The sequence below is a fragment of the Mandrillus leucophaeus genome, unplaced genomic scaffold, assembly GCF_000951045.1.
Source record: "Mandrillus leucophaeus isolate KB7577 unplaced genomic scaffold, Mleu.le_1.0 Scaffold961, whole genome shotgun sequence".
Lineage (NCBI taxonomy): Eukaryota > Metazoa > Chordata > Mammalia > Primates > Cercopithecidae > Mandrillus > Mandrillus leucophaeus.
The window spans coordinates 37,603-57,541 of NW_012110486.1; positions in this window are offsets into that span (position 1 = coordinate 37,603).

Consider the following 19,939-nt stretch of genomic DNA (forward strand, 5'->3'; position numbering starts at 1 on the left):
TATGGACTTACATTCTGCTAACTGAAGTCTCTAAGCAGGGTAGATTTAGCCAGTCACCAGCATAAAAACGTCCTCTGTGTCACCATCCACACACAGGGGTTCTGGTAGGGGAACTCATGCAAGTCCTCCATGTTAATATTCATCTGAAAATGGATAATCAGGGTGGCCAGCAAGACTGAAGAAAGAAAGAATAATGCATGATATAAATTGCAATGATTCCATTACTGGGGTGTGCACAGTGATTTCTAGGAAGCTGCCATTAGTTTGGATGTTAAGAAATTCATATTCTGATTGCTGGAGAATCTGCATTATTTTATGAGCATGACTTTATAGTATCTGTATTACCAAAATAATGAATTATTCAATTCTACTCCCCTTCCTGGAACTTAACACATGAAACACAAAGTCAGTCAGGTGCAGTGGTTCACGCCTGTAATCCCAGCACCGCAGGAGGCCAAGGTGACTGGATCCCCTGAGGTCAGGAGTTTGAGACCAGCCTGACTAACATGGTGGAACCCCGTCTCTACTAAAAAATACAAAAATTAGGCAAGTATGGTGGCAGGCATCTGTGATCCCAGCTACTTGGGAGGCTGAGGCACGAGAATCATTTGAACGCAGGAGGAAGAGGTTGCAATTAGCTGAGAACACACCATTGTACTCCAGCCTGGGCAACAAGAGCGAAACTCTGTCTCAAAACAAACAAACAAACAAACAAACAAACAAAAACACACACACAGTTAAATGTTCAAACACATTCCTGTACTTCTGCCTAGAGAGCAAAAAGTCATTCTGACCTTTTCTATTTCAAATTTTCAAAGTAAGAACTCTTTCTGCCCTACTTTGAAGAAGAGGTAACTTATATGCTCATCACTAATAAATAATTTTGAGTGTGAATGGCTACTGGTAGCAATTAGGCTGTCCTTTATTACTTTATTTATTACCTAGTGCCTGCCTACCATATGAAATATATTTGGTTAGTTTCAGAAATGTAAATACCCAATATCAAAATACCCAATGTTCTGAGTTTAACTATTTAATAGATTATGAAGAGAAAGGCTGGCAGTCCTACAAAAAGAGGGAATGGGTATCTCCTTACCCATTCAAATGGTTGGACAAGGGCATCGTTCCTCCTAGACCAAATATGATTCATCCTATAGTTACCCCGGAACATCCTGAATTGTAGAGGTCGGCTGCAGCCATGTCCTGAATCAGCTTATGGAATGTAGCTTATCAAAAAATTCTTACAAATACCAAAATAAACATGTATAAGATCACTTTAATGTCTGAAAAGGTGGTACCCACTAGGAGCTGTGTTAAGCCACCATATATGTTGTTGGTTGGAAACATAATTATCACCCCTGATAGTCAAACTGTTGAATGCAATAATTGCAAATTGTTTACGTGCATTGATGCTACATTTGATCCAAAAACAAATGTTCTCCTGGTCAGGGTCAGGGAATGGGTGTGGATACCAGTTTCTTTACACTGCCCCTGGGAATCCTTTCCTTCTATTCATATAGTCAATGAAGTCCTTAAAGGGATTCTTAAAAGAACTAGGAGATTCATTTTTACTCTCATACCATGATTGCAGGTTTAATTGCTGTTACTGCAACAGCGGGTACTGCTGGAGTAGCCATTCACAACTTGACCCAGACCACTCATTATATGGAAACAAGGCAAAAAAAATTCCACCAGACTTTGGAATTCTCAGGCTCAGATTGATCAAAAACTGGCCAATCAAATTAATGATCTCCGCCAGAGTGTCATCTGGTTGGGAGACAGAATGATGAATTTAGAACACTGAATGCAACTACAATGTGATTGGAATACTTCTGATCATTGCATAATGCGTTATGCTTACAAGGAAGATCAATATAGTTGGGAAAAAGTCTAAAGGCATCTAAAAGCCTGGGATGATCATTTAACCCTAGACATTTCAACACTGAAGGAGCAAATTTTTGAGGCTTCCCAGGCTCATTTAACTACCATTTCTTGTTCTGACATATTTGAAAGAATTACAAAAGGACTATCTGATCTAAATCCTTTCAAGTGGATCAAACCCATTAAAGGTTCACTTTCGTTATTGGCATTACTAATACTGGTGTGTTTATGTTGTTTACTTTTAGTCTGCAGGTGTCTCCACAGAGTCTGACAAAAAGCTCGAAGCCAGCGACAAGCAATGATGGCAATGCCAATCCTAATCAATAAAAAGGGGGGAGATGTGGGTGAAAGATTACCCAGGTGCTGAGGCAAGAGACTGAAGGCACAAACTGTTTCAGTGTAATAAAGAAAATAGTTAGAATAAGAATAGTTATAATACAAATTAGATACAGAAAGGATCATGGACATTATCAATAATTAGTATAAACATTATTAATCATTAGCTTTTAATATTACTCTTTGTTGTATTACTAATATAACCAAGGAATAACCAGCGGGTATAGAGTCAGGTGCTGAAGGGATACTGTGAGAAGTAACCTAGAAGGCAAGAGGTGAGCCCTCTGTCACACCTGCATAAGGTCCACTTGAGGGCACCTTGGTCAAGCAGTAATGCCAGTGTCTTGGAAGACACCCATTACTTAGCAGACCATGAAAGGGAGTCTCCTTTCCTTGGAGGAGTCAAGGAACACTCTGCTCCATCAGCTTCTTGTGGAAGGCTGGATATTATCCAGGCCTGCCCGCAGTCATCCAGAGGCTAAACCCCTCCCTGTGGTGCTGTGCTTCAGTGGTCACGCTCCTTGTCCACTTTCATGTTCCTCCCGTACTCCTGGTTCCTCTTTGAAGTTCTTAGTAGATAATTGGTAGAAGAAATAGTGAAAGACTTAAAGTTGTTGATATTTCTTATAAATGCATAGAAGAAAACATTGACCTGTGTTGCCTTCCCTCTCTGCTTCGGCTACCTAAAAGGGAAGGGCCCCTGTCCCATGATCACATGACTTGCTTGACCTTATCAATCACTTGGACGACTCACCCTCCTTACCCTGCCCCTTGTCTTGTATGTGATAAATATCAGTGCACCTAGCCATTCGGGACTACTACAAGTCTCTGCATCTTGGCGGTAGTGGTACCCCAGGCCCAGCTTTTTTCTCTTTATCTCTTTGTTTTGTGTCTTTATTACTTACAATCTCTCATCTCCACACATGGGGAGAACACCCGCAAAGCCCCATAGGGCTGGACCCCACACTATATACACACAGATGGCAAGAGATTAAGGGAAGAGACACATACTAGGCCATCTAAGCTATGGAAGAGAAACTAGAATGTGGATTTTTGAAATAGTAAGGTATTTAAAAACCATTGGTTATTTGGGAAAATAAAAAAAGTGTACACACAGTAACAGTAAGTGCATGTTCAGAAAAGAACTGAGAAGGCCTTAAGGTTTTATGTAGGGCTGATACCAAGACTGAACATGGCAAGCAAAATGACTGATGATAGTCATGACACAGAACAAATCCATATGGAGTGAGAAAGATGTTTATTTTTTCAAATACCTATTGGGGTGATCAGACCCAACACCAGGTTGTGGGGGCAATGAAGTCCAGCAGAGTCAAAGGAATAAGAAAAAGACCAGTTTGAGAGAGAAAGTGGGACCAGGGGGCCAGCGTGAGTGTGGAGGCTGCAAAGGCCCTGAGCTCTGGGAGCCCATGGTATTTATTGGTGCTCAAACAAACAGGTGGTGAGGATGTGGGGGTTGAAAAGAAACAGTGTATCAAGTGAATGAGAAATACATGGCTGCTTGAGATAACGGGAGTGCTAGAAGCAAGGAGCCAGCAAGTCTAGCAGACCTGCAAGCCCTGGCTCAGCTTCGCTCCAAACACTCAGCTTTTCTCCCAACATGCCCCGCTTCTCTTTTTTGTAAAAACTGCTATAGCTATCATTATTATTACCATAAGGTGGCCTCTTTTTTAAAATTAACTGAGCAAGGCAATTGCAGGCTGTGCAGCACTTAATTGCTGGTTAGTGATCCAGCTTCATTTTTGTTAGCCCTTATTCAAAATAGAGTTGCTCTGGGTTGAAGGCTTCTCACATATCTCCCCCTTTCCCTTTTACAAGAGGACCCTTAATCCTAGGGGTTGCAGAAGGATGAAGGTCCGTCTTCTGCAACATCTTCATGCTAAGTAGAGGTAATGATACTCCTGCCTAACTATTAGGGTCTCTTGTATTCAGGATAGAGGGGAGTTCAGTCAGAAAGCATTGATCCTTTAAGCATCTATAGGTCAAACCTTGGCAATCCAGTAGTTTCTCAGCATGGCTTATACTGGGGCAACCCAGTCCATGGTTGTACACATCTTGAGGGTACCTACATGGTTTGTTCATCTCCTGCAAAAATACAAGCATACCCTCACCTCCATGTTGGTAAATCTACTGAAACAGAAGCAAAAACTTCTGTGGCTGTAGCTGGGAGGCACGCTATTGCTGAAGCATTGGTAACTCAGCGTCTGCCTCTTTGGTTAATTACTGTGGGGTACAACTTATGATTGATAACGAGAAAAAGGCCGCTTCTAACAGAAGGCACAGAGAGAGCAAATCGATGCTTAAAAGCAATCCTTAACCCTTCAATTTGCACTGTACAGGTGGGTCCACTAGATGCTGTGGTTCATAATAGATCTTCAGATGTTTGGTGGGCACCCACACAGGTAGCTGATTGTCACCTGGAGAGACACAAACAAATCATCTTCCCCATAAAATTATCTTTCCTTTTTCCCAGCCCTTTGTATGTGCATCCCTCCCCCATATATCTTGTTCAGGCTTTTTATTTTCCTTTTGTCCTGTCAGGTGTTGTTCAGCTGCAGGTCATGGGTTGAATCACAGGATTAACAGCCCTAAAATCTGTTAACATTCTCCATTTCCCTGATTTTTTCTTAATGACAAATACAGGAGAATTCCAAGGGGAGAAAGTAGGCTCTGTATGTCCCTTTTGCAATTGTTCCTGCACTAGTTCTTTTAAAGCCTCCCAGTTTTCCCGTTTCAGTTGCCATTGCTCCACCCAAACCGGTTTGGCAGTTAGCCAAATAAGAGGAATGGGTGCCGAAGGCTCAACAATGGCCGCTCCTAAGAATGACACCCCAATCCGGTCTGATCTGGTTGCCCTTGTAATTCTAAAGGTTCTGATTGGCCTTTTTTATCTTTTCCTAGTCCTTTTCCCAAGTGATATCCTATATTTTTCATCATTTGTCTACTATTATTACTATATTGATCTGTAGAAATAGATATTTCAGCATCCCATTGTTGCAATAAGTCTCTACCCTATAAATTGACAGGAATAGGTGTAATGATTGGCCGAATTGTCCCTTCCTGACAATCCCGCCCTTAACATGGTAAAATCAAGGAACTTTGAAAAACTTCCAAGGCAGCTCCTACTCCAACAATACCAATGGATGTCTTTCGCTTAGGCCAGTGCTGGGGCCATTGATTTATAGTAATAATAGAGACATCAGCTCCAAATATCTGCCAGTCCTTCAAAACATTTTCCCTGAATAGTTACTGTGCAAATAGGTCTTTTTTCAGACACTTGATTAACTCAATACACAGCCTTTCCTGCTGGATTAGTACTACCAAAGCCTCCTGTTCTTTTCATTGTGCTGCTTCCTAGTTTTATGTAAGGTAACAGCCACAACTGAGCAATTCTTTCTCCTGTGGAGGCAGACCATGGAGGGACTAATAAAAATTTGAATTTATCCAGTATAACAAGAGTCAATTATTCCCGTATGCACAGTGACACCTTTTAAATTTAGACTAGACCTTCCAAGTAATAGACCAACTGTTCCTGAGGGTAAGGGTCCCCTAACTCCCGTGGGGACCTTCTTTGGTGACTCTCCAGGAAGTAAGCAAATGGGAATTGTGCTGTAGAGATCTACAGAGCACTTCCTGCTGAGGTGGGAGATAATTGTACATTTGTAAAGGCATTTGCTGTGATGGGTGTGCCTTGGTTTGTTGAGGGGCCCAAGGCAGGCCCTTCTTCCCGTTTCCTGAAAGAGGTTGTCCATCTTTGCCAAATTTAGAATGACACCGACTTGACCAGTGATTGCCTTTCTTACACCGGGGACATATACTGGGATTTTTCCATTGATTGATGGTACTAGTTCTTGCCTTTTGATTTCCTTTTCTACATTCCTTTCTTATGTGTCCAAGTTGCCCACAATTAATGCAAAAGCCTGAGAAATGATGCATATTCTTTCCTACTCTTAATCCAGCCATAGCCTGAGCTAAAAGAGTAGACTTATGTAAGTTACCCCCAATGCCACTGCAAGCCTTAATACATTCAGCTAAATGAGCCTTCCCTCTCAGGGGTCTAATAGCAGTTTGACACCCTGCATTAGCATTATCATATGCAAGAAGTTGTACTACAACATCCAGAGTCGTTTTATCAGTTATGGCTTTCTACACAGCCTCTTGGAGCTGAGCAATAAAATCAGCATATGGTTCTTTAGGTCCTTGTCAGAACTGAAAGAAGGATATTGTTCACCTGTAACATTTATCCTTTCCCATGCCCATAAGCACACGAAGTGCAGCTGAACAATGGCAACATCCTCCATTACTGCTTGATTCTCCAATTGACCCCAATTAGGGATGTGTTTCAAAAAAGTTAGACATTTCCAATATTGCGTCTATTTCCAAATTGCTTGGCAAGGTTTTAAAACGACTCAAAATAAATTAAAGTTTTAAATGTAAGAACTGAAACTAAAGAGCTATAAGAAAATGTAAGGAAAATTCTTTGGGTAAAAATTATAACAAATTTAGGGAAATAATTCAGGAGTATGACCTCAAGAACACAAACCAGAGAATAAAAACAGATACGTGGCTTAATTAAACAAATAAGCTTCTGTAAATCAAAAGAAATAATCAAAAGGGTGAAAAGACAACCTACAAAATGGAAGAAAATATTTACAAACTGTAAATCCAAAAGAAAACTAATATCAAAAATTTATGGCCAGGTGTAGTGGCTCATGCCTGTAACCCCAACACTTTGAGAGGCTGAAGTTTGTGGATCACCTGAGGTCAGGAGTTTGAGAACAATCTAGCCCACATGGTAAGACCTCATCTCTACTAAAACTACAAAAATTAGCCAGGAGGGGTGACTCATGCCTATAATCCCAGGTACTTGGTAGGCTGAGGCATGAGAATTGCTTGTACCTGGGAGGTAGAGGCTGCAGTGAACCGAGATTGTGCCACTGCACTCCAGCCTGGGTGACAGAGCAAGACTCCATCTCAAAAGAAAAAAAAATGATAAGAAACTTAACTAAACAACAACAACCACCCAAATAGCCTCTTTTAAAATGGGCAAAGAGCAGAGGTTTCCCAACTTCATGCTTAGGCATACCTCTAGGAACTTGATATATGCCCACTGAACCTTCTACCTCCCGCTGGTGCTTGTGTCTGCCATTGTGTAACCTGTAGGCGGGCCTTCTCCTTGGCTAATCAGGAAGATCAGATGGCTGTGCCTTCCACAGGTCAGATCATTGTCTTATTGCACAGATAGTTTCTCTCAGTTAACAAGGATCAAATATATACACATATCATGGGGATTTGGTGTACAGATTATTTTATCACCCAAGTACCAATCACTTGAATACAGAGTCCCTTCCCCAGTGCTTGTTTTTATTAATTGTCAGAAATCAGATGATTGTAATTGTGCAGCATTACTTCTGGGCTCTCTATTCTTTCATTGATCATGTGTCTGTTTTTGTACAAGTGTCATGCTGGTTTCGTTACTGTAGCTTTTCAGTATAGTTTGAATTTGGGTAATGTAATGCCTCCATCTTTGTTCTGCCTTGGCTATTAGACTCTTTTTTGGTTCCATGTAAATGTTAACATAGTGTTTTTTTCTAGTTCTGTGAAGAATGTTGTTGATAGTTTGATAGGAATAGCATTAAATCTGCAAATTGCTTTGGGCAGTATGGCCACTTTAACAGTATTAATTCTTGTTATCCATGAGCGTGGAATGTTTTTCCATTTGTTTGTGTCATCTCTGATTTCCTTTGAGCAGTGTTTTATAATTCTCATGGTAGAGATATTTCCCCTCCGTGGTTGTCTGTATTCCTAGGTATGATGCTCGTTTACCATTCCAACAATCCTAGGGCACACACACACATACACACAGGTACACACATATACATGGAGACAGGCACACACACACACACACACACACACAGGCACACACTTGCATACACAAACACACTAGTATACACACACACACACAGACACACACACATACACATTACAGCATCTATTTTTGGCTAACAACAATAAATGAGTCAATAACACCCAACCTTTCCAGTTTCCAACCAGCTGAGGCCTACAGATCATTTATGATTCTTTTTATCCTTCGTTCCCAAGCAGTTTTTTCACATTGATGCCACAGGCATTTATTGAGTGTCCTCTGTGTGGCTGACTTCTCAGCCTAGAAGCGACGAAAGTCAATGTGCTGGTGTCTCAGGCAGGGGGTTATGGAAAGCTGTGCCCTGCTCAGCAATATCAGAACCTCTGTGGGAGGTCTGAGAGGGAGGAACACTGCAGCCAGATCCAGGACATATCACAGCGAGAGCAGCCAGATGCCGAAGCAGAAGCCCGAGAGCCACTCCCATGCATGTGACCAGCTAGTTTCACCCATGGCACAGACCTCATCTCACCAAGCTGGCCTTCCCTGTGGGAAAAGTCAGGACCATAGCAAGTGCACACTGTCCCTCAAATTTCAAACAGGGAGTGGATTAATGACTCAATCTGAGAGATTGTACTTGTGAACTTCCCAGAAAACAAGCCTTGCAGGACAAAGGAACCCACAACGCACGGTGGACGTGCTTCCTGTTCCTGCAATACTTCACGTGAAAACGCAGAGTGCTGAGGAGGTTTTTATTTCACTTCCCACTTTTTTTACTGTATGAATTTTAAGCACACATGTATTAATTTTATTTTTGTCAGCCAGGAAATTATGGGACATTCTGTTCTGTTCTCTTTAGCTCTGCTCTGTAGTTAAGGACAGTAATAAAAGGTGGACATAACGTATGTAAGACTTATGCTTAACTTATGCTTAAGTTTTCATAGTGGATGAGACGGACAACTATGCCATTGAAAAGAAGCTGGTTCTGTCTGACAGCTGTTATCAGGTGATCTCTGATGTCATAGCTCTACCAGGACTGAGCACATTGGTCTCTGTCACTCTGGGGGCAATCCCTCCAAAGCGACATCAGTCATTGATTTTCAGTGATACTTTAGGATGCCAAGAGCGTTAGACCCCACAAGCACAATCCAGTGTCTACTGTGACTTTATGCCTCCTAAGCTGTCCTTCCTTATTATCTAATTTTTGGTGTCACAGTGGCCTCTTGCATGAGAAAAGATTTAGTTGGTTGATATTCTCTGGCTAATACTTCCAGCCCCAAGAATCTCACAGCAAAGGTGCCACCAAGTATTCATGTTGGCTTCCATTTACTTGTAGAATCTTGGCCATTCTCATATTTAACCAAGAACTGAGTTGAGTGGCTCTGACCAGGGTGGAAGATGAGAGCAGCCTGAACTTAGACTTTGAAAATGTAAGAAATATATAATAATAAGAGTATTTATATAGGAGAGTTGTTCAGAAATTAAAATTTAAAACTATGTAAAATGCTTAAAGTACACAGAAAGCACTTGATATCAGTTAGGTAACATTAATAATAATAATAGTAATAATACTAAATATAATCTACCCACAAAATTATCAGCCTCAGAATCCTCAGAGTCATGAGCTTGTCATGTCACTTTCATGCACAAAAAGATCTCTGTGACCTGGAGGGACAAGTTAGAGACAGAGAAATGGAAGCTCAGACAAGCCCTCCAAGCACCCACTGTCCACCAGGTGCAGGGCTCCTGCCTGCTGACCACCCTGCAAGGACAGCTGATCTAGGACCCTTCAGACCCAGGGTCCACTTGTGTCTTCAGGAGCATCAGTGCCAAATCCCAGCACCCGCATGAAGTGTCCACCATTCAGCCTCACGGGATGGCTGTGCTTCAGATCCGTCATCGGCTCCAGCTAATCTGACTGTCTTTCCTGCTTTTCCTCTGTGAGAGCCCGGGAGAAGACAAGACTCCTGCGTTCTTTATTTCCACCAATTTCAATATAGGAAGAGCTCGAATTACAACTGCCAGTGATTCCAAAGGAAGCTGGAATTAATCTATTGCCTTTTTTTCAATTCCTTCCTATCTGGACATGTATATCTTACAGGAACATACAGAAATGGTTTGTTGAGAGGGGAGTTCGAATGGTCTTCTAGGCATTGTTCACTCTTGACACTTAAGTTGAAGTATTAAACATTCCAATCTGTCTCTGATAAGAATATAAGACTTAGGGACTTTACAAGATACAAAATGATCATTAGATTGGTCATTTCTAGACATTGATTCTACAAGAAGAACTCAGTTAAGTCTCACACCATCCATTTTATCACAAATCCCATCACAAACAGCTTATTGAGAATTCCTTGAACAACGCTAGATGCCTGGTCCCAGGCCCACATGTAATGAGATTCCTTGGAGGCACCCATTTCTACCTTCATTATAATGAAATTCTCCTGTATCGAGGCCTCATTTCATTTTGTGACTGTCTCTGCCTCAATACCTTGAATCTTATTGACACAAAAAACCTGGTGTGAGATCACGACAAACATCTCTGTGTTCTTGTTTTTTCCAGCTATTTCCTTTTTCTAGGACAGCCTGCTCGGCTTGCACCTTGTTTCCAGCAGGTTTCTGATCTCTTTCTTATCCTAAATGCACCCAATCCAGACTCACATGTTTTAGGAGTCCTTTTATGACCCCCTGGATAATGTTGGCCACCCTTTTCTGTGTGTTCTTCATTTTTATTGCTTCTGCTATGCAGGTCAAAGAACAACATTAGTAAAAGTTCATTCCCAACTAATAAGGAACTTTGGCTGGATAAAATCACTAAATGGTGTTTGATTATTGTTATGCTGCCCTTTGCCCAACCTGTGTTCACTGAACATTGATAAGATGAATTGCCTTGTTGAAAATGCCCATATGGAGAGGAACTGAGTGTGGCTTATGGACATCAGCCAGCTAGAAACTGAGACCTTCACTCCAGTAGCCCAGAAGGCACTGGATCCTGCCAGTCACCCATGACCTTAGAAGCAGCTCATTCCCCACTGAGCCTTCAGGGAGACCCTGCTTTTGGATTATGCCTTCATTGCAGTCCATTGAGGATCCAAACAGAGGCACTAGCTGAGTTCTGTTTGGCTACACAAAAATCGCTGCAACTTCTGCAGCTTGAAGCCAACACAAGGGGAGACTACATGGCAATTATAATACAATATGGCACCCAAGGAGACAGAAGGACACATGCAATCCTGGAAGATGGGGTAGAAAGAGTGTCAGGAAAGGTTTTGCAATGGCCTCTAAAGTGGAGTATCCAAGAATTATATGAAATTGTATTTCATTCAATAATAAATATTCTATAGGTGCTAGATACAAGCAGAAAAAAAAATCTAAGCCCTCATGGATCTCACTTTCCAGGAGAGAGAATGAGACAAGAAACTAATAAATACACAGAATGAAGATCGTGTTGTATGATGAGAAGTACCTTGAAGGGGAAGAAAGCAGGGAGAAGGGTAGAGTACAAAAGGAGTGCAGGGACAAATGAAATTATGAATAGCATAAGCAGGGAATCTTCACTGAGACCCTCTCTGCTTATTGATTTTATAACCCTGGATGCCAAGAGGATAAAAAATCCCACATCCAGGCATCAATAGAGATCCTCTTCTCTCAATGAGAGAAAAATACCTAGGACTTGTGGGGTACAAGGAACCCTTTGGCCAAGTGATTAGTCTTCGGTCTTTAACACTCAGCCCAATATATTTTGGTCTCGGAGAGGGGAGGTGGAAAAATGGGGAATATTAACCTCATCACCAAACTACCACTAATATTCTTTAGTGGAAAAATAGTTATCCTTTTGAACCAGCAAATTGGCTAGAGGTTTCTACGAACATTCCAGTTCATCCAAAAATTTCAATTAATTTTAATACTCTTAGTGAGGTGCTAAATGAGGGACCCTAATAGGATGTGAGACTCTGAAACACAAAGAGATTATAGTTTTATGAAAAGCAAATTCTGTGACTTCACAAACTAGATATTTCATTAAGGTTACAATGTAGCCAAGTAATTCTAGGCGTGACTGTTTAAAACAGGAATGTGAAACCAGAGCAAAGGCAGCTCTCCTTTGGCTGCGTTATGGTTAGCAGACCAGGAACTTTCCCCAACGTGGTGCTCTGTACAGGACAGGGGTGAATCAGCTCAGCTATACCATATGCCTTAGAGACTCTGAACATGAGATATGTGGAAAAGGACCCTAAAAAATAATTACAGGCAGGACGAAGGAGAAACAGCCAGATGGCCAGGCCTGGTGGCTCATACCAGTAATTCCAGCACTTTGGCAGGCTGAGCCAAGAGGGTCTCTTGAGCTCAGACCAACCTGGAAAACACCACAAGAACTTGTCTCTGCTAAAAGGAAAAATTTTAAAAATTAGCTAGGTGTAGTGGCACCTGTCTGTAGTCTCAGCTACTTGGGAGGCTGAAGCAGAATTGCTTGAACCCAGGAGGTCAAGTCTGCAGGGCACTGGGATTGCACCATTGCACTTAAATCTTTGCCAAATTGTTTACAGTGGAACACAGGTTATGGGATGGAGAGAAGAAGGAGCCTGGCTAGCATAGGAGGTCTTGTTATTTAGATGAAATCTCCCAGGAAGCAGCCCTCAGAGAGAACAGCTGGGAAATGCTTTTCTTTAGATCTTTAAAGGTATCAGATTCTCAGTTAATCTTTCCCTATTCAAAGGAGATTCTTAGAGAAAGCCCAGCTGTCAATGAAATTTTATCTACAGATGTGAGTCTTTCCCACTGCAGACAGCTTTTGGCCCTTCTCACATTTCCTGCTTTGCTGAATAGCTGTCTTGAAATGTGTCAAAGAAATTTATTTTAGTGCAAATTGTTTTGGTTCCCTTGAAGCTCCACTCTGACTCCAACTAAGACAAGAGGGGATTTATAACCATAGAGCAGGGTGGGGTCAGAGGAGAAAAAATTACTAAGAGGAAGCACCAGAGGTGAGGGTGGCAACAGCAAGACAGAAATTCTGGAATACCAAATGATATGGTTTGGTTCTGTGTCCCCACACAAATCTCATGTCAAATTGTAATTCACAGTGCCAGAGGAAGGGCCTAATGGGAGGTGATTGAATTGGGAGGGCCGACTTTCCTCTAACTCTTCTCATAATAGAATTCTCATGAGATCTGGTTGTTTGAAAGTATGTAGCACCTCCACCTTCTCACCTTCTCTGTCTCTCTGTTTCTCTCTCTCTCCCCCTCCCTCTCCTGCCAGTCAAGTGAAGACATGCTTGCTTCCCCTTCACCTTCCTCTATGATGATAAGCTTCCTGAGGCCTTCCCACCATGCCTCCTGTACAGCCTGCAGAACTGTGAGTCAATTAAACCTCTTTTCATTGTAAATTACCCAGTCTCAGGCAGTTCTTTATAGCAGTGGGAGAATAAAATAATACAGAAAATTGGTACCGAGTGTGCGGCATTGATATAAAGATAACTGAAAATGTCAAAGCAATTTTGGAACTGGGTAGTAGGCAGAGATTGGAGGAGTTTGGAGGGCTCAGAAGAAGATGGAAAGATGAAGGAAGGTTTGAAACTTCCTAGAGACTTGAATGGTTGTGAACAAAATGCTGATAGGGATATGAACAATGAAGTCCAGGCTGAGGAGGTCTCAGATGGAGATGAGAAACTTACTGGGAACTGGAGTAAAGGTCACTCTTCCTATGCTTTAGCAAAGAGATTGGCGTCATCGTGTCCCTACCCTAGAGATCTGTGGAGCTTTGAACTTGAGCTAGATGATTTAGTGTATCTGATGGAAGAAATTTCTAAGCATCAAAGCAAGCAAGATGTGGCCTGTCTGCCTCTAACAGCATATTCTCATATGCATGCCCAAAGAGATTATCTGACACTGGAACTTACATTTAAAAGGGAAGCAGAACAAAAAAGTTTGAATAACTTGAGCCTGGCCATGTAGTAGAAAAGAAAAACTCATTTTCTGAGGAAGAATTCAAGCCAGTTGCAGATATTTGCATAAGTAAAAAGAGGCAATTTTGATAGCCAAGCCAATGGGGAAAATGTCTCCGAGGTGTTTCAGAGAACGTCATGTTAGCCCCGTCTATCACAGACCTGGAGGCACAGGAGAGAAAAATAATTTCATGGGCCAAACCCAGGGCCCTACTGCCCTGTGAAGCCTTGGGACATGGCACCCTGCATACCAGCCACTTCAGCCCCAGCCATGGCTAAAAGGGCCTCAGATACGTGTTGAGATCTTGTTTTAGAGGATGTTTGCCCCAGTGTGTGGTCGCTTCCATGTAGTGTTAAGCCTGTGGGTGCTCAGAGTCCAAGAGTTGAGGCTTGGGAGCCTCTGCCTAGATTTCAGAGGATGTATACAAATGCATGGATGTCCAGGCAGAAGCCTGCTGTGAGGCTGGAACCTTTATGAAGAACCTCTTCTAGGACAGTGTGGAAGGGGAATGTGGGGTTTGAGCTCCCACACAGAGTTCCCACTGGGACACTGCCTAGTGGAGCTATGAGAAGAGGGCCACCATTCTCCAGACCCCAGAATGATATATCCACTGAAGGCTTGTACTGTGTGCCTGGAAAAGCTGCAGACTCTCAATGTCAGCCAGTAAAAGCAGTCATGGGGGCTTTACTGTGCAGAGGCACAGGGGTAGAGCTGCCCAAGGCCCTGGGAGCCCACCTCTTGCATTAGTGTGGCCTTGATATGAGACATGGAGTCAAAAGGGATTATTTTGGAGCTTTGAAATTTATTGACTGCCTTTCTGGGTTTTGGACTTGGAGGGGGCCTGAGCCCCTTTGGGCCAATTCTCCCTTTTGGAACAGAAGCATTCACTCCATACCCATACCCCCATTGTGTCTAGGAAGTAACTGACTTATTTTTGATTTTATGGCTCATAGTTGGAGGGGACTTGCCTTGTCTCAGATGAGACTTTAGATTTGGACTTTTGAGCAATGTTGTAATAATTTAAGACTTTGGGGGACTATTAGGAAAGCATAATTGTCTTTTGAAATGTGAGAAGAATGTGAAAATTGGAAGGGGCTGGCGTAGAGTGATATGGTTTGGCTCTGTGTCCCTACCCAAATCACATGTCAAATTGTAATTCCCACTGTTGGTGGAGGGTCCTGTGGGACGTGATTGAATCAAGGAGGCTGATTTCTCTCTTGCTGTTCCCATGATATGGTTCTCATGAGATCTAGTTGTTTGAAAGTGTGTAGCACCTCCACCTTCTCTCTCTTTCTCTCTCTCTCTCTCTCGCCAGCAATGTGAATATGTGCTTGATCCCCTTTGCCTTCCTGCACGATTGTAAGTTTCCTGAGGCCTCCACAGCCATGCTTTCTCTATAGCTTGTGGAACTGTGAGTCAATTAAACTCTTTTCTGTGTAAATTACCCAGTCTCAGGGTAATTCTTTAGTTCTTTATAGCAGTGTGAGAATGGACTAATACCCAAGAATACAGGCACAGCAAAGTTTCACTATTCTCATGTTTCCTTGGTACTAATCAAAGATGTCCATGCTCTGCTCTTGGCCTATGGGAAGGTGGGGTTTTCAACACCTTACATCATCTGGGGACCCAGGGCTGGAATTGTTCCCTCAGTGAATCACTGGGGGTGGGATTGACAGAGATAGAGGGGTCTATATGCTTAGGAAAGTGGATGTAATTGGGCTGTACCAATGAGGAGTCTGTGAAAGGCAGGGAAGTCCTGTGTCTACAGAACACAGAAGTTACGTTACTACAGGTAGAAATTAGGGGCCCCTGGGGACATCCAATTTCAATCTTCTTTTACCTAATTTGGGACATACCTGTCAAGTATGTTTTCCTTTAGACTGGAAAAGAATGGCAAAAATGAAATCCCCTGCCAATCTACAAAACTCCTCTATACAAATGTAGCAAGGAAAGAAAATAATTTTCTTATTCAAAAGGCATTAAACCACACTGCAGTGTGTACCATAGGTAAGGTCTTATGAAACTACAGGCCACTGGAGCCTTAGACCCTGCCACTTTGTTGACACGTACTGGGGAACCAAAGGAACTAGTGCACAACTGCCTAGTGGTTATAGATGAAAAGTCTTCCAGTCAACCAGATCTGAAGGACACAGCCCTCCAGGGTGGAGACTGGATGCTCTTTATGGACAGAAGCAGCCTAGTCACCAACAGAAGGAGGAATGCTGTCTAGGCTATAGTGACTCTCTTGGAGGTAATAGCTGCAAGAACTCTCCCAACAGGGACTTCTATGCAAAAGACTGAGTAAATCGCCGTTATGAGAGGCTTGCATCTGTCCAAAGGTAAGAGAACCAATATCTAAACTGATTCCAAATATTCTTTCATGATAGTCCATGCACACAGAGCTATTTGCAAGAAAAGGGGACTGCTAATGGCAGATAATACTAAAATTAAATATGCAAAGCCATGTTGGAGCTATTGGAGGTGATAACAACCCCAAGAGAAATAGCTGTTATGTGTTGTCCAGGCCATCAGCACAGGAATTCCAGTCTAGCTAGAGGGAATGCTTTCACTGACTGCACAGCCAGGTACCCAACCTACAGCAGTACTGAGGTTCAGGCACCTTAAATTCCCCAAATAGTTCTGATAACTTTCAAATCCCAGTATACTCTTGAGGATAAAAAGGCTGCCAAGGACAGAGGATGTATTCAAGATAAGAAAGGTTGAAAAGTAAATGATGAAGACCTGATGTGGGTGCCAATACACCTTGTTCACCCAGTGCCAAAATATACTCATGATAGCATGCACTTTGGATGAGATGCCTCATTAACTTTCATGCAAAAATATATAAAAGGAAAAGGACTGAAGGCTCGCTTGGAAAGTGTAACACAACATTGTGCTGAAAACAAACCCAGTAACCATAGCAGAGGACAGCCTGGACAACAGGAGAGAGGTTTTGCATTGGCAAAATAAATTTCTGAATTGACTGGGGCATGTCTCAGATATTTGGGGCTCACAATACCTAAAGAAATTAAAAGCAGAAACTAAAATAGATATTTATGAAACAATGTTATTATTCACAATAATCTTATTTATAATAATTCTATTCACAATAATCAAAAGGTGAAAATGCAAGTGAGCATCAGCAAATAAAAGGATAAGCAGAATGTAGTGTATACATGCAAAGGGACATTATTTAGTTTTGAAAAGAAAGGAAATTCAGATATGTGCAGTAATAATGTTGAACCTTGCGGATATTTTATTAAGCCAAATTAACCAGACACAAAATGACAAATACTGTGTGAGTCCAACTATGTGAAGTGCCTAGAATAATTAAATGAAAGACAGGAAGTAGAATGGTGGTTGCCAGAGGATGAAATAAGGGGAAATGGGTAGTTGTTGTTTAATGAGTAGAGTTTTTAGGTTGGGATGATTAAAATTGTAGTATATGTGTACTGGTGATGCTTGCTCAACAAGGTGGATGGACTTAATACCAATAAACTATTGTTTTAAAATGGTTAAATGATGAATTGTATGGTATATATATTTTACCACACTAAAGGAAAGGTTTAATGACCAATGACAAAGCCAGGCTACACTGAAGATCTACACCCACTTCTTTCTTCCCTAGACCCTGGAGAAATGCAGAGATGCAGGTTTAACCAGGTCCATCAGGGTGTTCCTTTTCAATCACTAACTGCTGGAACTGATCCTCAGACAAGCCAGGACCCAAGTACAAGCCCACCTACAACCAGATGAGCCCTCAGGGCCACTGGGGCCTTCTCTGACTTTGTGCTCTTCACACACTTCCTTACATTAGAATAATGTAATTTCTCAGAATGTTGTGCTTTATTTTTTTAAGAGAATGTCAAAGGCTAGCCATGACACTGTTATGTGTATTTCTTTTACTTTAATTTTTTCATAATTATTAAATAATGTAATTGTTCAGAATTAGTATCAGAATTGTTTCATAAATATTAAATAATATAATTGTTCAGAATTGGAATTAAATAATGTAATTTAGGTCTCCAAAACTTTTTTATTTTCAATATTTGTAACTTTTATTTTCAGTTCAGGGGTGCACGTGCAGGTTTGTTATATAGATAAACTCATGCCATGGGGGTTTGTTCTACAGATTATTCTGTTACCCAGGTATTAAGCCTGGTACTCATTAGTTAGTTTTCAAAATCCTCTCCCTTGTCCCAATTTTGATAAATTGGTAGAGGCAAGAACCTGAATAGAGTGCATTAAAAAAAGTGTAGGAAGAGAAGAATTAGATACAGAAGTGTAGAACGTATTCAAATAATGGGTTATAAGTACACCAGATAATTGAGAAGTCCATGGAAAAAATAATGGAGACAAATAACAATTTTCTTTGAGATGGCAGAAAAAACAGCATGCCTACATGCTCTTAGGGAGAATCTAGTAGAAACAGAAAAATTGATGATGCAGGAGAGAGAGGACGAGAATTGCTGAATCATGTAAGAATTCATTTCCTATTTCTGCTGTAAAAAAGTCATCACAAATATTGTGGCCTGAAACACTGTAACTAATTTTTTCCCAGTTCTGGGGATTAGAATTGCAAAATCTGGTTCAACAGACTAAAGTCAGGGTGTCCACAAGGTTGCATTTCTTCTTGAGGGTCTAGGGAAAAATGCTTTTCCTGGCCATTTCCAGGTTCCAGTGAATGTATTCCTTGGCTCATGGCACTTACTCTATCTTGAAAGTCAACTGCATGGCATCTTAGGATCTCTGTCCTATGTGTCTTTCCTTACATGTCCTCTTTGATTGTGGCCCTCCTGGGTCCCACTTGTAAGGATTTTGTGATTACATTGCCTATCCAGAGAATTCAGGAAAACTTTATGATCCTTAACATAATCACATCTGCAAAGTTTGCTTTGCCACGTAAGGTCACATAGTCACAGGTTCCAAAGATAAAGGCATGAGTTATTGGCAGGGCAGGGGGAGGGAGCACTATTGAGCCTATGGTACTAACTTTGTGGAGAACTTGAAGCAAGTAAGCCTTAATTATCTAACCTTGCTAATAGAAAGTACTGTATCACCAGTGACTCATCTCAGATATAAAGAAATAAAAACCTGTTCCTTAGCTCTGATATCATTTATATTCTATCATATGTCCCCTTCTAGATATAGTCCCTTTATTCTCTTACTTTACAATTATTTCCCAGGATTTGTGGACATTTTTTTTCACTGTACATGCAGAAAACTCCAGCATTTCTGTTCTTTACATTGTCAACAACTGAAAGTTTCTACTCATACTTAGATTATACTTCAGGCATATACTTCCATGTTAGAACTCGTACCAACAAGGAAGTACTTGTAACTGCTCTGTGTCTATGAAACTGTAACAGACTTCATACTAATGAAGCCTCTTTCTCTTTGATTTTCACTACACATCAGTTCATCAAGTTCTTGATTCATTAAGGGTTGCGGTCATTGGGTCTCTTATCTTTCCTCTTTCCATTCTTTCAATCTCCACACAGGTTTACATATTCAGATTTGCTGACAAAATAAACTAAATTGAAATCCTCAGAGTACACTCATTCTCTCTAGATTTCTCCTTTAGGTTTTCTGCTGGTTGGGATCTCTTTTCCCTTTTACCTGTTGATCTGTGCTTGTGGCAACCAAACTGGATCAATGGGCGTACAGCCAGAACAAATTGCCCTGCTTGTATTTTTGTAGACCATCTTGCCAAAAGCTAAAATCCTACACCAGAGGTTGTTATTCATTTGATCTGTAGTAAAGTCTAGGTATTACTATGTTTTATTTATTTTGTTTTTGAATTTGTATAAAATTAAGCTTTACAAGTCCAGTTTGGTACGTGGATGTATTGCACAGTGGTGAGGTCTGGGCTTTTAGTGCAGCTCTTACCTGAATAATG